General features: G+C 44.2%; 1 long non-coding RNA gene across 3 annotated transcripts in view; it reads left to right on the forward strand.

The window, feature by feature from the left end:
* Window positions 1-590: 590 nt before the first annotated feature.
* Window positions 591-11,513, forward strand: part of LOC122790554 — a 173,446-nt gene continuing 162,523 nt past the window's right edge. The window contains exons 1-2 of one of the 3 annotated variants that reach the window (XR_006363029.1): window positions 591-2,774; window positions 2,862-3,107. This is a non-coding gene — a long non-coding RNA (uncharacterized LOC122790554). Of the gene's footprint in view, window positions 3,108-11,513 lie in introns of all 3 variants that reach the window. The other 2 variants (XR_006363030.1, XR_006363028.1) reach the window with 2 other exon arrangements.

Consider the following 11,513-nt stretch of genomic DNA (forward strand, 5'->3'; position numbering starts at 1 on the left):
CAGAAAGGGAATGATTTTGAGCAACTGTTCTAAAGGTCCTTCCTTGAAATCTGTCAGCATTACAGGGTATTAAGGTAAATTGTAAACATTGTAGAGGTATTCATTTGAAAGATGTTTTTTTCTGTAAGCTAGTGTCTTTTTTTAAATGATTTTTGCCCATCATGTCGTATACTCCGAAAAATGAGTGAAATGAAACTGGAAACATCTGTGTGGAGAAAAGAAAACAAAGTGTTCCTGGAATATAGTATGAAGACATCTTTTACTTTTGAAAGTTGAAGTGTTCAAATAATTGCCTCCATTTTCTTTGGTGTAATACAAAATTGTTCAGCTTTTGAAGTCTGAAATTGCTGTTTGGGCTTAGGAGCTGTACCATGAAAAAGACGTCTTTTTTTTATTGCTTGGTTTCAGTTGTGGAAATCTCTCTAGTCTTCCATTTTCTTACATAGTTTTAATGGGAGAAAGTTATGACCAAACTCCTTCACCTTTGAGTGTTTGCTGGCTTTCTGAGACTTTACTGTATGTTACCACTTAATGCCTGAAAATCTCATAAATCTCCATGAATGTAGCCTTACTGTTTTTGGATGGCTGAGTGAATTTTTGGAGTGAAAGTTTTGTTATGGCAGAAGTGACTGACAGCTTTTCGCTGCTGTTTCTGAAAGACTTTCTGTACATGGGAACAAGTGGTAGAAAAGAAGGGGCCTTTACATTTCCCTTCCAGCATCAGAATTATGAAACAGATGAAGCTGGAGGCTGGAATACGCTATGGTTTTGACAGCTTTATTAGAGACATGGTTGTGGAGATTTATTTCAAATTTGCACGTAAAAGTGAGGTGGTTAACATTTTGTAGTTCTTATTTGCAGTCTTACTATGTTCTGTCTGTCGTGCAAGCATTTAAATCAAATACCTGTAATTAACTTTTGTACATTGTAACGTGCAGGACATATCGTTGGTTTTGTGGTATACCTGTTAAGGGCCAGAAATGCTAAAAAGTGTTAATACTTCTGAGAATGTGCTATAGCATAGCAAGTTCTGGTGGTTCTCAATGAAATGACAGATGATCTGTCCACTAATTTTTAGTTTTCTTCTTAGAATGTGCTCAGAGTAAATGAGCAAAGTATGTTGAGTATGGAGGAGAGCAAGTGGAAGAGAAAACTTTGCTGCCAAAAGGTTGCCATCAGTTGCATTGAATTTGAGCATGTGTGTGATAAGCCTGTAAAGGTTTGTAGTGGCCTTTGACAGAACACCTCATAACTCAGTAGTTTCATGGAGAAATGACTTGAGGATTTCTGTGTGATGTCCTTGTACCTTCTTTTTCTCTCTTTCAGACATGTCTTGGTTGGATGCAGAGTGGAAAGGGATTTTATTGCATTCTGTTGTGCATGGTGCAGAAGAGTCCGTCATAAGAATGGTCTTTAACGATTAGTTGTAGTGACGAGCACTCTACAGGAAAGTCAAAATATTTTTCAAACCGCGTTAGTGATGTAATCCTTGTAGGCCAGTCTTGAAATGCATGTTGTAGTATAAATTCCCAAATGTTTGCCAGTTTCTTCGGCCATCAGTTCAGCTTAATACTTAACTATCAAGAATCTAAGGTTATAAATGCGGTGGTGAAGGGCTACTGATAATTTGGGGCTTTATTTTGAAGAGGTAGGATTCTTTGTCTCGTTTCGATTATCTTTTTAGACTGTTTCAAAGGATGGTGTTTGGGAAGAAAGTAAGTACGTGAAGAGAGTGATCCGAGCAACATCTGTTTGAAGAAGTGGGTAAGATTTTCATAAAATATATTTGCTCTAGAGAACTGTCTGTGTCTATTTAAAATAGCTGAGAAAAATATGTGGAATTTCATTTTTCTGGTCCAGCTGTGTATCAGTGGGAGGAGTACAACATGACATTTGTTCGGAATAGTTTTCATTTGGTGGGAGGGGGGTATTCTCCTTAACTGTTTTTGATTATCTTTTCCAGCTGACCCACATTTCATGCAGGTTGCATATGCCATAGTTGAAGAACACAGTTAAAAAGAGATGTCCCCAGGAGGACTAGGAAGCCAAAAACGTGTGCCTGGAATGTCTGTGGGATAAGGAAGTTCTCTGTTGAAGTGTAGTTTCTGGTATGTTGCTAACCTTTCACAGCCATTTAGAATCAAGGAACAGAAGTGTTGTATGTTGGATTTAAGGCCAACAAGGGGTGTTGAAATTTTTTTAGTTTCCCAGATTGTCTGCCTGGGATTTGCTTTGTAAAGTTATGTTTATAGTTTGTTTTTCTTTTCGCGTTTTTTATTTTACCTCATTTGATGCAAGAAATGAACTTGAAATCCTTTCTGTATTTGCAGAAGTAGAGTTACTTTGAAAAATCTTTGTGGCTACAGTTTTCATACAAGATGCATAGTTTCCATTGTTAAACTCTGAAAAATAGTCATAGTGCACTTTCTCTGTGCCCTGTGGCACATTCAGTGAAAATGTTTAAGTGGTACTATTTTAATTGGTGGAGCTTTTGGCTTATAACTTTGCAACTTGTAGTGAGTTTCTTGTCAGACTGCTTTGTGTGACCTGATAACATTCTACAATGAAGTGTAGGGATTCTGTGGAATATTTCTTTCTTTTCTTAGGTTACTGAGGTTTAGTGATCAAAATTTTGGGATAACAAATATCTTGCAGGATTGTTGCGATACCTTAGAAGGTAGTTGTGCTGTTAACCTGGAAGATTAAGGGCCTTGGGCAGAAAGAATGAAAAGTAATGTAACGTCTGTGTCCTGTTTTTGCATATACTTTCAAAGGTAAGTGAACTACCTTTGCAGCTGCGATAGAATGACGAGAACCACTTAGGGCTATGATCATGAAGTTGAATTTTAATTGCATTTCAGAGTTGTGACGGCCTAAAGAAGTGCGACAAATTCCATCTGGTGAGGTTAGTTCTCTGGTTGTGGACACTTGTCTTGAGTGGCTGGGTTACACGTCATACATACCCTTTCGAGTCAGTATCATAAAAATTGGTCTTTCCGCAAAAGAAGACAGACCCTGCATCAAAGTGAATGATCAGAAGGTGCTTCGACTTTGAAACCTTGATTAAGCTGAGGCCTTTTCATATTAATTCAACATTGTTCTAACAAGTAAGACTCAAAACATGTTGTTTTATTTTTACATTGGTTATTGTATTTTTCATTTTTGTGAAGGCTGTGTGTGATTCAGTGAGCCATTTTGCATTGCATTTATTGATTTGTAGTTCTTTTTGTGGTTTAGGGTGGCAGCACTGTTAGGATAACTGATATTGATAATAGTTGTGCTTGTGTGTATTCGTTTTCTTTCATCGGAAGTGACAGGTTAGTCATTGTCGGAATGCCATTCCTGCCATTACTTCAAGCTATGCCAAGAGATTTTACAGCAAAAAAGAAGTTGTGAAATGAAGAACTGTTAGAAGAAGAAAGGAGTGACATTCAGATTATTCAGAAGTGTCCCCCGAGTTAAAATTACATCCTTGGTGACTTGTCGGAAGATGTGTCAGCATTCCTTTAGAGGTATTAGTGTATACTTGACGAAAAGTGTTATAAAAGGTTAAAATCGTTCATTTGATTAGTACTGTGTGATTAATAAGGTGAGAATTAGTGGGTGAGATTGTATCTTTGGTTTTGGCTTGGTTCTTTTTTCCTTTCAGATTCAATTCTTCTGCTTCATTTGATTCAATGGTATGAGTTCTCGTGAAGGGAAGGAAACCTGACAGCAGTGTCTTGAAAAGAAGATAGAATCATCTTAATTCAGTCAGAATAACATTTAAGGGAAAGATGGTGGCAGTAAAGTAGAGAGATACGTGTTTATGAATGAAACTATCCTTGAAGGATTATAGTGCGGGACATTGCCATAGCTCATCTCGCACAATGAAGTTGTCAAGTCATGTATAGGACAGAAAGGTATGGCTTTTATTCTCTTTGGGAGTGTACATATCATGAAAATAGCAACCTTCAAATATATGCCCGATAACTCCAGCTTCAGAGTCTGGTTATCTCTGAATGCCAATATGTCATGGAAGAAAGAAGGTGGTTGAGAAATGTAGATTTTCAAGTTGTGTAATCATACCCTTAATTTGGGCTGTAAAGCTGTTGAAGTAGGAAAACTGGTTTGAGATTATTTTACAGATTTTGCTGAAAAGACTGCATGTGGAGAGAAAGTAATGAATGAAAATGGATTTGTCATAGGGACAGTCGTCATCAAATTCCTTGCGACAGAATGGTAGGATACACATTTTAAGTGCATTCTTCTGTGTGACTGTTTATATTGTACACTGAAAAAATCTGAAGAAATTGACAGATTGAAGTTTCCTGTTAAAATAAATTTTAGCTTTACTGCAGTTACATTTAGATGAACTACATAAGCCTGTTTTGCTGTTTTTCTCCTTCTCGGATGTCTGTCCCGTTGCTATTATTGCAGGTATATATGCATGAGACTCTTTCAGGCGTAGCAGTGAGATAGTACTTGCGTTTAGAATACAGTCGTTGCAGCTGTAAAATTGTTGGCATTGATCTATTTTTTTTAATGTTTATACATGTGTGAGGCCATTATGAAGGTGTACGGGTGTTGGGCTTAGCCAGTATTTGGTGTTTATTTTGCAGCTTAGATGGAGCACATGTTGAAGCAAATCCTGGTTTCGTTACTTAAGGGTAAAGTTATAAAAAGCTGTCTTGGTCAGTATCAGAGTGATAAGAACATCTGAGAAGTTTGAGTGACATAGGACCGCTGTTTTCGAGCTGAGTCTTTAATAAAAATTCCTCGAGCTCAGGATAACGGAAAGTGAATGATTTTGAGCAACTGTTCTAAAGGCCCTTCCTTGAAATCTGACAGTATTACAGGGTGTTAAGGTAAATTGTAAACACTGTAGAGGTATTCATTTGAAAGATGTTTTTTCTGTAAGCTAGTGTCTTTTTAAATGACTTTTGCCCATCATGTCGTATACTCCGAAAAATGAGTTTGAAATGAAAATGGAAACATCTCTGTGGAGGAAAGAAAACAAAGTGTTCCTGGAATATAGTATGAAGACATCTTTTACTTTTGAAAGTTGAAGTGTTCATTGCTTCCATTGTCTTTGGTGTGTAATACGTAATTGTTCAGCTTTTGAAGTCTGAAATTGCTGTTTGAGCTTAGGAGCTGTACCGTGAAAAATACGATGTTATGTGATCCTATCTCGCCTACATTCTGAATGATGGGTTCGGAGCCGATCCCTCGGCTCCGACTCGGCACGCTTATGCCAAAGAGCGAAGTCTCTTATTGGCTGAGCTTACTATATCCCAGGATGCACCACTACCAGTCCCCCAGATCTCGTTTGCCGCTTCCCTGCGAAGACGTGGTCTCGAGCTGGCTGGGCTGAGTAGTTTTTATTAACTAACTTTTCTGTCAGTTTTTGCTGTTTTTTGGTCACAAAAGCTGTTTTAACGGCTATCGCTTCTTTGTGCGCCTCTGGATTGAAAATTTTGTGTGTGATTGGGTTGAGTTTGTTTTCGCCCTCCATCCAGGGCCTTCCCGGACTGTCAACCTGTTAAAACTTCACAGGGTCTCAGTAATCTTAGTTGTTTAGAGTTCCCTGTCATTTTCAGGAAGTGTTTGCGTTAAGCTATAACTGTGAGCTTAAATTTATCATCAGTACATTGATAGTTGTTTACTTTCCTGTCAAAAGTACTAGAATTGTTTAACATCATGTCTCAAACTCCTAGGCCTTCGGGCTTTAAAAAATGTTCGAAATGTGGTTTCAAAATGTCTATCACAGACGATCATTCGCTCTGTGTATATTGTCTAGGGGCAAAGCACTTGCAGGAGTCATGCAGCGTATGTCACGCTTTTTCCTCAAGGGTCCTCCAGGAGAGGAAAAATAAATTGATTCTTAAGGGGTTAATTAAACCTTCCTTTGAAGAAGCCTTGGCATCCTCTCCTGCTCCAGCCAAAAAGAAAAGGGCTTCGGTTCCGACCAGTCCGTCGGATCCGACTGCCAAGAGACCTAGGCAGGCCTCTCCTTCGGCTCCAAAGACTTCGGAGCCGAGGTCGGAACGGTCTGCCTCGATGCCACCAGTATCGACTCCTCTGGCTTCGGAGCCGATGGCTGGGGCATCGAGAGGCGGGTCACCTTCGTCGGCTCCGCTGCTCTCGGAGCCGACAAGGATCGCCCGCTCAGACACTTCCTCCTCGGCGCCGAAGTCTACCTCGGCACCGATGGAATCTGGTGTGAGTATTCCCTCGGCGCCGATACTCATCGAGTCGCCGAGCGGTCCCCTAGCCCTTTGGGGCCGATGGAGAGGCCTTCGAACCCGTTCTGTTTCCTCTCGGTCTTCGAGAATGTCGGATTCTGATATAGACAGGGTGCTCCAAAGACTGTTCCAGTCCCCAGTCTTCCAAAAATTTGTTTGGTTCCGACCCAGTTGGCTTCGGAGCCGATGACCTTGGCCCACCCCATTGCCATTCCTCCTCCGACTGCTTCGGCTCCGCCGGAGCAGGTGCTGTTGGAGCCGTGGAGATCTCAGGGTCAGCTCCGACCCTTACTCCAACCCGGGCCTTCGGGTCCGAGTTTGGTACGCTGGACTTCGGCTGGACCCGGGGTGATGTTTGGGACCTATGCTTCGGTTCCAAGCCTCCCCTCGGTGCTTCAGCTGCGGGACTTCCGTCGGCTATCACGGCTCGAGACCGGACACTCCCAGGATTCTGGGGTCCGGCTTTCAGGGCCATGAGGAGTGCCTTGGCCAAGTCCTCTTCCATCTCTCCGGCTTTACCGGCACCTTCCTGGGCGTGGAGACTGGGTCTTTGGCAGTCCCCTGTCTGTAACCAGCGGAGCCCGAGGCCTGAGGTTACCCCAGTGGGGTTCCTCCTCCTGAGGGTTCTTGAGTTGTCTTCAGAGGAACCCCAAGGAAGAGATCGTGCAAGAGGAAGCACGTGGACTCCCCGAGTCTATTACATCAGACACTGATATGGATGATGCAGAGGGGTCCCGAAGTCGCCTCGGATGATGTCTCATTTGCAGACATCTTAGAGATCCTCAAACAACGAGGCGGCTGGATATCCAAACCCCTCTGCGGACGAGTCAGTGCTCCTCAAGGCCTTTGGAGCTCAGCCGTCCGCTTGCTGGGTGTCTCCGCCTTGACGAGCTTCTGGATTTAGTTTGTCGAAGGGCGTAGAACATCCAGATACCGTGGAACCAGTCCTTCTCGTCCAAATAAATTTTTGTCTGCTCCCCGAGAAGGAGTTCCTTACTAAAGGCGTGGCTGTAGATGCCATGGTGGTGGCATCTGCTACACAACAGGACGTGGCACAGGCTTCAACATCCGCCCATCCTCCTATTAAGGAGTCTAGGAGTATGGACAGATGGAAGCGCACCCTGACTTCAGCGGCCTTTACCTTAAGGTCTCTGAATTATTTGGCACATTTTACCAGGCTTCAGAGGGATCTGGTCAAGGAGTTGTCAGATTCCCTCTCGGGTAACCTACCTGAGCAGCTAGCCCAGTCGGTTAGCTCTCAGTTGGCTATCCTTACGTCAATTTCTAACTCGTCCATGAGGCTCATTTCCTATGCGGCCGAAGGGGCGGTAGAGCGGCAGGCACAGGCGTGGCTCTCGTGAGACAAGCCTGGCTCCGCTTGTGTCAGTTTGGAGGCCTTCAAATCTTCCTTCGCCGACGCTCCCTTTGATGGGTCCTCATTGTTTGGACCCAAGGTGAAAGACACCCTTACCGCTGTGAGCAAGAGGGAAAAACTTTATCTGCCGTAGGTGCCCGTTATTCCACTCCCTTTCGGCCTTACCCCAAGGCTAAAGGAGGGGAAAATGTGGTTCAAATCTCGCAAGTTTTTCTCCCAACAGCAGGAAGATTCCCGTCCAGAGGCAGAGGACGGGAAATTTTTCAGGAGACGCCGTCCCAGAGGCGGCAGAGGGCCCGCAATTCTGGAGACCGCGAGTCCTTTCGTGGCTCTTCAGCCTCCCACACGTCATGAGGGATTGCCCGGCTGTGCTGCTCGAGCCAGTCGGGTGTCGTTGCCAAGCACCTAAAAGCCTGGGAGTCAATCACTCAGGACAGATGGGTGCTTCGGATCATTGCCGGAGGTTACACCATCCCATTCACATACTCACCCCACCGTCCAAGAGAATCCCGGACCCACCACCCAGTCAAAGGGAAATAGCAGCCGCAGAAGCTTTAAAGCTGCTAGGAAAGGAGTCATCCAACCGGTCCCCACAGACCAGATCGGATCAGGAAATTACTCCAGGTTCTTTTAGTGCCAAAAGACAGGGGACCTGAGGCCAATATTGGATCTCAGCACACTGAACCAATCCGTCACGAAATCCAAATTCCGAATGGTCACGTTACAATCCATTCTCCCATTATTGGAGAAGGATGTTTGATGTGCTCCATAGACCTCAAGGACGCCTACTATCACATACCGATACATCAGGCGCCCAGAAGGTATCTGCGCTTCAGCCTGGGAGTCAGTCATTACCAATTTTGCGCTCTGCCCTTTGGTCTCACCACAGCCCCAGGGTGTTCACCAAGTGTTTGGCAGTAGTGACGGCTCACCTGAGAAGTCTTGGATTCCAAGTGTTTCCCTATCTCGACGACTGGCTCCTGACTGCCACCACCAGGCATCTACTAATGGACAACCTCAAAGCCACCATCTCCTGGGTGTTTCCTGGGGATTACATTCAATTGGTCAAAGTCTGTCTTGCTGCCCTCTCAACGCATAAAGTTTATAGGAGCAGAGATAGACTCAAGATTGATGCGCGTCTTTCTTCCTGCCGAAAGGATCCGAACTTTACAGGGCCAAGGTCAAGCTCTGATCTCGAGATCCAAAGCCCCAGCCAGGATGGTTCTACAGGTTTTAGGCTCAATGTCTGCCACAGTTCTTTTAGTTCCTCTAGCAAGATTACACATGAGGATTCTTCAGTGGCTCTTGTCAACTCAATGGTCCTTTCAGGATCTTCCCCTCAATCATCACATCATGATTACGGAAATATGCAAAAGGGACCTGCGCTGGTGGCTTCAGACATCCAACTTGGATCAAGGGAAACCCTTTGTTCTCCCCCCTCCAGTGGTTACCCTGACTACAGATGCCTCCCAGATAGGGTGGGGGGGGCATTGTCTGGGCAGGCTAGTTCAGGGCTCCTGGCTTCCAGACGAAGCTCTTCTCCACATCAACGTGTTGATGAGGGCTGTACTTCTATCCCTGCAGGCCTTACACAAGTTTCTTCCTCAGGGCATCATCGCCATCCACACAGACAACATGTCGGTGGTCTGGTATCTGAACAAACAAGGAGGGACCAGATCACCCCTTTGCAGAGAGGCCATGAGAGTGTGGGAATGGGCTGTAGCTACCAACCGTTTCTTGGTAGCGACCCACATCCCGGGAAAGTCAAATGTATTGGCGGACAAATTAAGCAGGACAATTCTCTCCTCACGAATGGTCTCTAAACCGCACAGTAGCAGCCCAGGTTTTCAAGAGATGGGGGACGCCGTGCTGCGACCTATTTGCAACTCCACAAAACGCCAAGTGCCAAAGGTTCTTCTCCTTGATCCCACATCAAGAAGTACCAGCCATGGATGCTCTAGCACAACCTTGGCCAACAGGGCTACTTTATGCCTTTCCTCCAATTCCACTTCTTCCCAAAGTTATTCAGAAAGCTTCTCAACTGGGGTCTTTAATGATTCTGATTGCCCCATACTGGCCTCGTCAGATATGGTTTCCTTACCTAAAGAAGCATGCAGTGGACGATCCGTGGACCTTAGACCTGATTCCGGACTTGCTAATCCATCAGTCGGGACATTGGCATCAGTCCCTTCAATCCTTGAAATTGACAGCTTGGCTCCTCCACTTCCGACCTTAGTTAGAAGGCACACACTAGATCCGGAAGTTGTTCACATTTTATCTTCGGCCCACAAACCCACCACTAACAAATTGTACCTCAGTAAGTGGAAGAGGTTTGCTATCTGGGCTCAACTCAAGGGCTTAGACCCTATCACTGCTCCTGTCCCAGAGGTTTTGAAATTCTTAACATCCCTGTTTAATCAGGGATCTTCTGTCTCAACTATTAAAGTCCAACTAGCGGCTATCTCTAAATTCCACGAATCCACGGATCCTCCTTTGATGAGCAGCAGACTATGCAAAACGTTCATTAAAGGTGCGAGTCTATTAAGACCACCAGTTTTTCATCCTGCACCCCGTGGGATCTTGATTTAGTGCTTGGCGCATTAACATCTCCCCTTTCGAACCGGCTGCTACATGCGAGTTAAAATATCTGTCTTGGAAAACGGCATTCTTAGTGGCTATTACTTCTGCAAGAAGAGTTTCAGAGCTTCAAGCCCTGTCTATTAAACCACCGTACTTGATTTTCCACAAGGATAGAGTATCACTTAGGCCTAATCCATCCTTTGTCCCAAAGGTCTGTTCTAGTTTCTGTCTTCAACAATCTCTAGAGCTACCAGTTTTCTTTCCAAAATTCTCCAATGAAGCAGAATACACTCTCCATAAATTGGATGTTCACAGGCAATTACGCTTCTATTTAGACAGGACTCAGCAACTTAGTAAGTCAGACCAGTTGTTTGTGTCCTTCTCAGATAATAAATTGGGACAAACCATCACAAAAGCCACTATCTCAAAATGGATCAGAGATTGCATAGCTCAGGCCTATTCTTCTTCGAATAAGCAACTTACAACATCTATCAAAGCTCATTCTACCAGAGCTATGGCTACTTCTATAGCTTTTCATTCCAAGCTCGCTATATCGGAAATCTGTGCTGCGGCTACTTGGTCCAACCCGCACACTTTCATTTCCCACTACAAATTGGATGTGGCATCTAAAGGACGAGCATCTTTTGGTTCCACGGTACTCAGGAGTGTTTTCCAGTGAGCCACCCAGGATTCAGGTGCTAGGACGCTGTCCCATCATTCAGAATGTAGGCGAGATAGGATCACATAACATCTTTTAGTTATGTACTCACCATAACTTCAGATGTTTGGGATCCATCTCGCCTACATTCCTAATACCACCCTCCTTCCCCCTGCCTTGGAGATCAGAAGAGATTGAACGGTTTTGAGTTCTACTGTTTTATCTTGTTTCATCTGACGATGTTATATAAGCAGGGCGTGCATGTGTGCATGTATGCGGACAAACTAGATCTGGGGGACTGGTAGTGGTGCATCCTGGGATATAGTAAGCTCAGCCAATAAGAGACTTCGCTCTTTGGCATAAGCGTGCCGAGTCGGAGCCGAGGGATCGGCTCCGAACCCATCATTCAGAATGTAGGCGAGATGGATCCCAAACATCTGAAGTTATGGTGAGTACATAACTAAAAGTTTTTTTATTGCTTGGTTTCAGTTGTGGAAATCTCTCTGGTCTTCCATTTTCTTACGTAGCTTTAATGGGAGAACCTTTGACCAAAATCCTTCACCTTTGAGTGTTTGCTGTCTTTCTGAGACTTAACTGTATGTTACCACTTAATGCCTGAAAGTCTCATAATTCTTCATGAATGGAGCCTTACTGTTTTTGGATGGCTTGGGGGGGT

This window comes from Protopterus annectens, chromosome 1.part2, assembly GCF_019279795.1.
Source record: "Protopterus annectens isolate FY-2018-M chromosome 1.part2, PAN1.0, whole genome shotgun sequence".
Classification (NCBI taxonomy): domain Eukaryota; kingdom Metazoa; phylum Chordata; order Ceratodontiformes; family Protopteridae; genus Protopterus; species Protopterus annectens.